Source organism: Dipteris shenzhenensis, chromosome 3, assembly GCF_047967505.1.
Source record: "Dipteris shenzhenensis isolate YYH24624 ecotype China chromosome 3, Dip_SZ_1.0, whole genome shotgun sequence".
Classification (NCBI taxonomy): Eukaryota; Viridiplantae; Streptophyta; class Polypodiopsida; order Gleicheniales; family Dipteridaceae; genus Dipteris; species Dipteris shenzhenensis.
The window spans coordinates 26,358,913-26,367,586 of NC_141598.1; the positions used below are offsets into that span (position 1 = coordinate 26,358,913).

General features: G+C 39.3%; 1 pseudogene; it reads left to right on the forward strand.

Moving 5' to 3' along the window:
- The first annotated feature begins 7,640 nt into the window (after positions 1-7,640).
- On the forward strand, positions 7,641-8,447 carry LOC147903572 (dirigent protein 2 pseudogene; annotated as a pseudogene).
- The last annotated feature ends 227 nt before the right edge of the window (positions 8,448-8,674 follow it).

The following is an 8,674-nucleotide window of genomic DNA, read 5'->3' on the forward strand; positions in this document are numbered from 1 at the left end:
GGTGATGTTTATAGAGAATAAGGTACTTTGCCAAATGCTAAACAAGTTGAAACCTTTCAATTGCTTGTTACAATTGAAGTGATCATGCAAGAGTTAAATTACGAACTAAGGACAAAACCTCCATGATTTGCAGTCAATCCTTGATTACTGTGCACAATAGCCGATGAACAATGATGATGACCTAGAATCTCAAGATGAATAAAAGGAACACAGAAAATGGTAGTAGCAAATTTGTGATAGCAATGGTCATTGAGATGCTCCTCCTTTTTAGATCATGTCAGATATGTTGATGCAAGACAACAAATATTGTGGCTTATAGTAGAGACAAGTATCCAAGGAGCAAGAGGTATAAACCACTTTGGTAGAGGAGATTAGTAGCAAAAAGCTTCTAAAAGAAGATGTAAGTGCGATTTTCACAGTATCCCATGCCATATGATATGATATGATTGTATTAAAGTGCAAGAAAAAGATAAGGGATATAGAAAATGGCCAAAATATGATTAGAAATAAAAAGTAAACACTAGAATCCAACATCAACAACATTAGCTATAGCATAAAAAAAGACATCAATGTAGCAATGCAATCCAATGGTCAAGTTCTTCATTGATTGGAATGTGTTATGAAGAGATCGTCTAATAGGGGACCTATTTCATGAATGAACTCATAAAAAATCCAGTTGAGGAGCTTTCCATCACCCACCACTGAGGGCCAGTTGAGGAGCTTTCCATCGCCCACCACTGAGGGCCATCATGCCCTACAACCCAAAAGTAAATGGGAAAAGCAAAAAATATGAATCAAGTGCTTGACCAAAGCAATTTTACAAAGGCATAGTACATGGTTTCCAAAATATCCTAGGATAATGCTAGGGGATTATTTCACAACTCTCTCTTGGCTTGCTATTATAATCGGGATAACATTATCTTCCTCAACATCTTGAATGGCCTCGCTCCAAACTTAATGTACTGAATGAGTTCACATACGAAATTCTACCTTTTGATTGTACATAAAATTTAGGAAAGACCTATTTTGTACATTAGACCAACCATTTAACATCAAGATACATCAAACATTTGCAAAGAAGGACTTGAAAAGGAAGGTGCAAAGAAGATAGTACGTTCTATGGTTTCTTTTGATTTAGGTCTCTAGATTAATAATTATTAGTAAACATTAATGATTTGCTTATTGCATTTTCAAGTACAATTGAAATTGATGATTTTGGGATGTGAGATCCGGGTGCAGGATAAACAATGAGAAGGGGTTCTTCCCTAGGGGATATCCTAGAGCTACACATTAGAGAGAATGAATTGACCTTATGGAAAGGAGGAGTTACAAAGTTTTGGGCACGATCAAAAGTGATGTCCCTCATATCTTTAAGTCCAAATTCAAAAATTTCGATGAGGCATGGGGAAGCGATCAGAGGCAGAGCCTTGGAAGATGTAGCTATGAGTGTTATCCTTGGTGTAATTGATGCAACAAATATGGCTAATACCTTTGCACTACCTATCTTCACGGCACCTAGGAGGAGAAGTGACATTGTATAATGGATTTTTGTTGTCAAGAAACACAAACTATTGTGAATATAAACCAAACCTTGTTTCATTTTTGTTGTATATTGCACCAATAAATGTATGCATATAAAACATATAATATATAAATTTAAACCATCTTTGTAGCATTGCAAGACGATTGCAATTTGTGGTGAATTGAACTTGGTTTTTTACAATTAACTAATATTTATGAATCAAACATGCATTTTTGCAATCAAATAATTTGATAAAAATTTTTCATGACATAATCCACAAAGTTCTTTTCAAAGATCTCTCTCTCTCTCTCTCTCTCTCTCTCTCTCTCTCTCTCTCTCTCTCTCTCTCTCTTTCTCTCTTTCTCCACACACACACACACACACACACACACACACACACACACACCATCTATCTATCTCCGACTTACCTAATACAACACACAAAACCCCCCCATGTTGGCTCTTTCCCACGGCTTCCACAGGAAGAGCAAGATGTTCTAGGTATGCAAGTTCGAGGCATTTTGTCAGCTATATAGGTATATCGACGTTGTCGTCGTTTGTAGTATAAGTGTAATAAGCTAGGGCCTCGGGTCTCGTATTTTGGCGAGAAACATAGGCTCAAGTTTGGTAAGCAAACATTGTGCATGCTTGTGTGAAAGGAACGTTCTTCTTCCTGGTCGGGGTAATGAAGGCTTTTGCCTCCATTTGGAGTTGAAAGGTTTAGAAAGAGTTTAAGGGCTAGAAGGAGGTTCATGGTTTAGAAGGGGTTCAGAGTTCAAAAGGGGTTTCAAGGTTAGAACGAGGATCCAAGGTTCAAACTAGATTACATGGTGGGGAATTCATCTGCCTCATAGATCATGGAGGTCAAGGGTTAAGGAACTAATCTAAGAGACTAAGGGTTCAGGGGGAGCATAGGAGTGGGAGAGAAAGAAGGTGTAAGAGCATGGGGGTGAGAGAGAGAGAGGAGAAGGGAGGAGGAGAGGGAGAGGAGGAGTTGCAAGGTTGGAGGAGAGGGGAGTAGGAGGCAAGGTTAGGACATGCTTTTGGACGTGGAGTGCAAGGAAGCATGGACGCTTGGAGACAACTGCATGGAACACCAAAGTAGAATTCAACACAATGCCCCAAAGAGTTTGGGCTTCATTCCATTATGGGGTATTTATACAAGTTGGAGATCTTTTCTCTTTGCATGTAGGAATTGTAAGATTTTCTCTACATGTAGAACTTGCATTTAGGATGCGCATATAGAAGTTGCATGTTGCATGTAGGAACTGCATGTGGAATTGTATGTAGAACTTGCATGTAGAACATGCATGTTGGATTTCTAAGAGAGATTATTCCTAGCCTTATGCAAGTATAAATGGAGCTTTTCCGCTACTCTACACAAACATTCTGTGCTACTTAAGTCCATGTTGGCATAGAAAAGTTTAGCCTTTGAGGTCATTCTTATACTCTCTCATACACACTTTTTTGGCATTATGATAACCTTCTTTTTGGCTTGCCCCATGGGAAGGTCTAATCGGAGGTTCCACTTTGAGAAGCTAAAAATTTTGTTTTTTTAGAAATTAGCATTTGGATTTTTATGATTGGGTCTTCACGTTAATGTCTCTGCCTATCAGCTTTTAGTCTCCCAGTTGTACAGTCGTAAGCTCTCCTAGCACATCTACTTAGGGTTTGGATCCTTTTCTCTACGTAAGCCCTTCATGGCGTCTCTTTGGGAATAGTTATGTTACACATATCAACTTACTTTGCTTGTTGCCAACTCTGCTATGCTTTGTTCTGTTTGGTTGTCCTTAGTCCTTGGAGCCTTGGGCATTGTTGCTACCTTTTGTTAGCTAGTCACTCATGGTGCCTCCATTGCCTCTTCTTTCATTTCTCACATTACACTTAGTGTTTGGTCTAGACCTGCGCTCCTTGTATTATGGTCTTCACAACTGGTTCTTATGCTCGAGGTCTCCTTTTCCAACTTGGTTCACTAATAGCTAACACTACTTGGTTCACTTACAGCTAACTTGGTATGGACTTGCTCCTTGTATTATGATCTTCACAACTGGTTCGTATGCTCATGATCTCTTTTTTCAACTTGGCTCACTAGCTTGATTATTGTCTGTAGCCTGATGTCTTTCTACATTCGTGTAATTTAATGGGTTAATGTCTCCAGTACCATTTCCCATTATGAAGGTTTATTCATCAGACTGCTAGGATCACGATTCCATTAACCCCAACCATTGATAGGGAAGGATTTAAGACCACTCTAAGTTTCCCATGCCATGAAACTCGAGTTTGCTAAGGGTTAATCTCCACCATTGATCCTCATAGCATTTTCCATAGGTGATGATATGGTGAGCTTGGAATTTTTCATGTCGCCTCCTTGTTGCCCTTGTCGAATAAGAAGTGCAATCGAGGGATAAATGCTTCTATCTTTATGACAATAAGCCTTCTTTTTCTATAACAAGCTTGGTCCTATCATAGATATTCATTTGCCAAAAAGTACATCATATATACCTCTATATAAAAATAATGAAAAAAATTCTCAATTTTTAAATTTCCATTAGACTTTGAGAATTTCCAAGCGCTTGCTATTGAGAAAGAAACACCCCACTAACTTTGCTTGTGTTCATTAACTCATGTCAGTTTTTGGGAAGAATTCTTAATGTTTTGTCCCTTGTCATTCATACAAGTGTATAATTCCAAATCCCAATTTTTATACAAGTGAAATTTCTTTTTGGTTGGCACTTCTAGCACCTTCGCCACTTCTTTCCAAAAAATCTCCACATGGAATGATTTTGTTACCCACTACATTGTTCATGGGCTTCATTACCAACCAACTCTCCATTACCTACTCGTTTCATAGTGCAAAGTCATGTGTCCTACATGTATGACACTCCACTCCTAATTTGCGTTCTTTTCTCCTTTTACCAATGGTAAATAAAGTGACTCCTTTAGGTGATGTTTCCTCTACAACAGGGTGAGTGTATAGTCAATGTGAATCCCTCCTTTCTTGTTTAAACGACAAAATGGTTTTTTTTGTTTAATCATTATTCCCCTTAGCAAGGGATCCCTTAAAGGAAGACGTGTGTATGTGTGTGTGTGTGTGTGTGTGTGTGTGTGAGAGAGAGAGAGAGAGAGAGAGAGAGAGAGAGAGAGAGAGAGAGAGAGAGAGAGAGAGAGAGAGACCCCTTAACAATATGGCACACGAAGCTCCAAATAGCCAAGTTCTTTTTAAAAACGTTTTTCCATATTAAATTTGCAAGGAATGGGCACAAATATGGTAAAGGAAAATGAAAATGTAAAATTCGTGAGGTAGCCTAGGCTCCAAGGTCAGGGTCACATTACCTATCATGGTCCAAACCAATCAATTGTTTAGAATGCGGTTACATTTGGAAGACAGGTAATGCTTGTATTCTCTGGCTTGTTGTTGCTGAATCTATGAACTAGAGCACACCTTTAGGATTCTAAAATGAATTGTTAGCTTCTAAGAAATTAAGGAAAATTTTGAAATTTTGAAGTTAAAGGGCAATGGTGAAAATGATGGGAACAATGGAATACTGAAATGCTAAAAAATAAAAGCCATTGATATAAATAGGGACAATAGAATACAACTATGTCTCAAATGAGCTCATAAAAAATCATGTAGCATTATACAAAAGCTAATTAACCATGTGTACAAATTTAATATAGAAAAAGAGGGGGGTTAGAGTTAGAGCATGCATTAATTATTTCAATAAGCAACTAAAGAAACTAAAAGACGGGGGTTGGAGGGGTAAGATTTTATAGGTTAGAGCATAAATTATTTAAAGAAGGAACTAAAGAAAATCATAAGGAGAAAGTAAGCAAGACTTAATTCTAAGTCTAAGAAACTAAAAGGTAAAACTTCTAATGTTAAACCGAAGAAATTAAGAAGTGATAAACAAAGGGGAACGAGAGAGAGAGAGAGAGAGAGAGAGAGAGAGAGAGAGAGAGAGAGAGAGAGAGAGATGTATGTGTGTGTGTGTGTGTATGTGTGTACACCATCTGTCACTTATGTATGTGTGTGTGTGTGTGTGTGTGTGTGTGTATGTGTGTCACTTGTATGTACACCATTTGTGTCACTTGTGTGTGTGTGTGTGTGTATGTGTGTGTGTACACGATATATATATATATATATATATGTATGTATGTATGTATGTATGTATGTATGTATGTATGTATGTATGCATGCATGCTTGTATGTATGTATGTATGCATGCATGAATGTATGTATGTAACAGTTTAGAGCATGCATAAATTATTTCAATAAGCAAGTAAAGAAACTAAAAGACGGGGGTTGGAGGGGTAAGATTTTATAGTTTAGAGCATAAATTATTTAAAGAAGGAACTAAAGAAAATCATATATATTGAACACAAAAGTTATATTATATTCCATGGAATTACTTGGTGCTCAATGTTAAATCTACTATTTTAAATTCAACTTAGAGTACATTACAAGTGAATAAAATGTTGTCTATCAAGTTTCCCCATTTCAATGACCATTTTTGGCAAATGAAGAAAAACTTTGGTTGTTTCACAGAAGGCAAAGTTGATCGAGGTCCAGCATGGAGTGTCAAAAAACACCAAAACTCTCCACAGCGTGAAAAATTTATTTAATTTTTGAGCTTCCCCTACATAAACTTGTAAAAGACTGATGCATTTCATGATTTTCTGTGAAGAAATATAGATTTTAAATGGGTAGATGAAGAAATTTGACAAGTTTGGCCATTTCCATGACTATTTTTGGCAAATCTAGAAGGTATGTACCATAGCACAAAATGCAAAGCCGATTGAGGCGGCATAGGGACGACATATAGTGTCCAAAAATAGCAAAACCCGTCATGGCATGAATTTGGCCATTTTGATGATGTCCAAATGTCCAAATTCACAACTTGTCGGGTTTTTTAATCAATGGCTTATGAGCAGTGTTCGATTCCAACCATCAGGGTGCACAAATTTCAACGCGACAAACTGTTCTCACACTGGCGCAACAAAACTATATCAAATTTCCACCATCTGATTCGAATGATTCGCGCGAAATGCCTCTTCGATTGAAACCTCTTGATCCAACGGCATGCTTGTATTTCGCCTCATTTGTACCACGAGCAGCACCACGAAACTGACGAATCAGAGAATGACACATGTATAACACCCGTTGTGGTCACTGGTTCTTGGTCGGAAATCGGGGAAAGTTGAAACCAGCTCCCCGGCAGCACAGATTCCCCTGCTGTTTGCTAGTTTCCCTGGGTTAGTCCAGAGGAGTGTTCACCAAAAACCGAGGTTTCATGTCACATGAATTGTTAAATTCAGGAAAAAACTTCAAAATTTTGGGAGAGAAGGTGTTTGAATGTGTAGTTTTGAGGCCATTCGAGTGATATTTGGTGAAAAAATCCGCAAAAACTTGGGAAAAAACCCTTGTAAATGTTGGAGTTGAAGGTTTTTTGTATTGGTAACCAAAAATGTTTTGGTGAACAGTGGTCCGACTCCAGAGAATGGACTCCACTCGGGCGCGGATTCTAGTCCTTGAAATCTCGGCTTCGATCTCTACTATTAATTGGCCTGACGTGCTGTCGCTCAACGAGGGAACGTACTCTAAAGTGAACAAGAAATTTTGTTCAACATACGTTTGTCTCTTGAAGGGACTGGCTAGACCGGACAGAAATTCATGAACGTCGTCTGGAAGCAACTTGAATTCTGAGCCTAAAAATATACTTGCAGGCCACATCCACTCATTATTTAACAGCTTTTTCTATTCCAAGCTGGTCAGGATCACACATGCCAGCTTGAGGCCGCTGGTGTGCGCGAGCGAAGTTGTTGTAGGTGAAGTGAGGGAGGTTGTAGGTGATGAATGCGTGGAGCTTTCGTACGCTCTGCTTTGGTCAACTTTGCGTGTAAGGGTGGGCAAGAATCTTTGCCCTATCACTCGCCTGCCGATTGCTACATGAGATTTACGAAAAGTAAACATGTGGTTGATCTGACATTTCTTAAAGAAGACTCTCAAAGTCGTAGTGCGCTTAGACTTGGGTAGTTTTACTGTCTGTTCCTGTACCGAACACAGCAACTTTGGCTATAAAATTACATTCTCAAGCACTCTTCTGGCGGTCATATATGCAGTCCAGAGCTCCCGTGCCTTTAATGAATTCCGCCCACATCTTGCAGCTACTTAAATTAGCTTGTGAATTGCTCACAGCATTCCCTGATTTTGAACTGTCGAAAGATGCGAAATCTCGCAGCAAGTATTCTATTCTTAGCACTTCTTTCGTCTCCTTCTGCACTCGACACTGCCCTTGCTGCTGCAACGAATGTCCAGTTCCATATGCACGATATACCGCTGTCACCGAAACCCTCAGCAGTTCCTGTGGCGGTCGCCAATGGCAACTTCACTACCCTGGGCAGTTTCGGCTCAACATTCGTGATCGATGATGATCTAACAGAGGGACCTGAGCGCAATTCAACTAAAGTGGGCAGGGGTCAGGGCTTTTACAGCCTTGCGTCTCAGACCAGCGTGGATTTGCTCCTTGTATTTACTGCTGCTTTGCAAACGCCAGAGCACAATGGGAGCACAATCTGCCTACATGGGATGGACAAAATTGGCTTGTTTGAGAGGGAAATAGCAGTGGTGGGCGGGACAGGACATTTCAGGTTTGCTCGAGGCTACGCAACCATTCGGACTGCGTCTGCGAACGGTCCTAATGCAGTCTTGAAGTTTAACATTACAATGCATTTCTAATATGTAGGTGTTCAGCAGGGAGAGAAAAGTACGCACGCGGTGTTGTTAATCTAGTATGTTGAGCTTCTCTTAAACGTCAAGAAATTTCTCAACTTCTTGTTGAATTGCTTGATGAATGGCAAGGTACTGCGTCTCATAAGGTGGGCTGTGTTCTATTCGAGAAGCAACAATTACTTGCAACTAATTTGTCTGTGCTGATTTTGACAAGAATTGTCGAAGGCTTGAATGCTAGCAAATCTCAAACATTTGCCTCTATTCTTGGTCGACGGTTGAATGCTTAGAATTTGTCAGATCATGAGAGGTGGTTAACGTTGCCAAGACTTTCCACTTAAATAGTCGTGCAGTTTTATACTAAAATGTTCTAAAGGGGATTTGCATGTCAGGAGCAAGGCTCTTTTTCGGAATTAATACTAGCC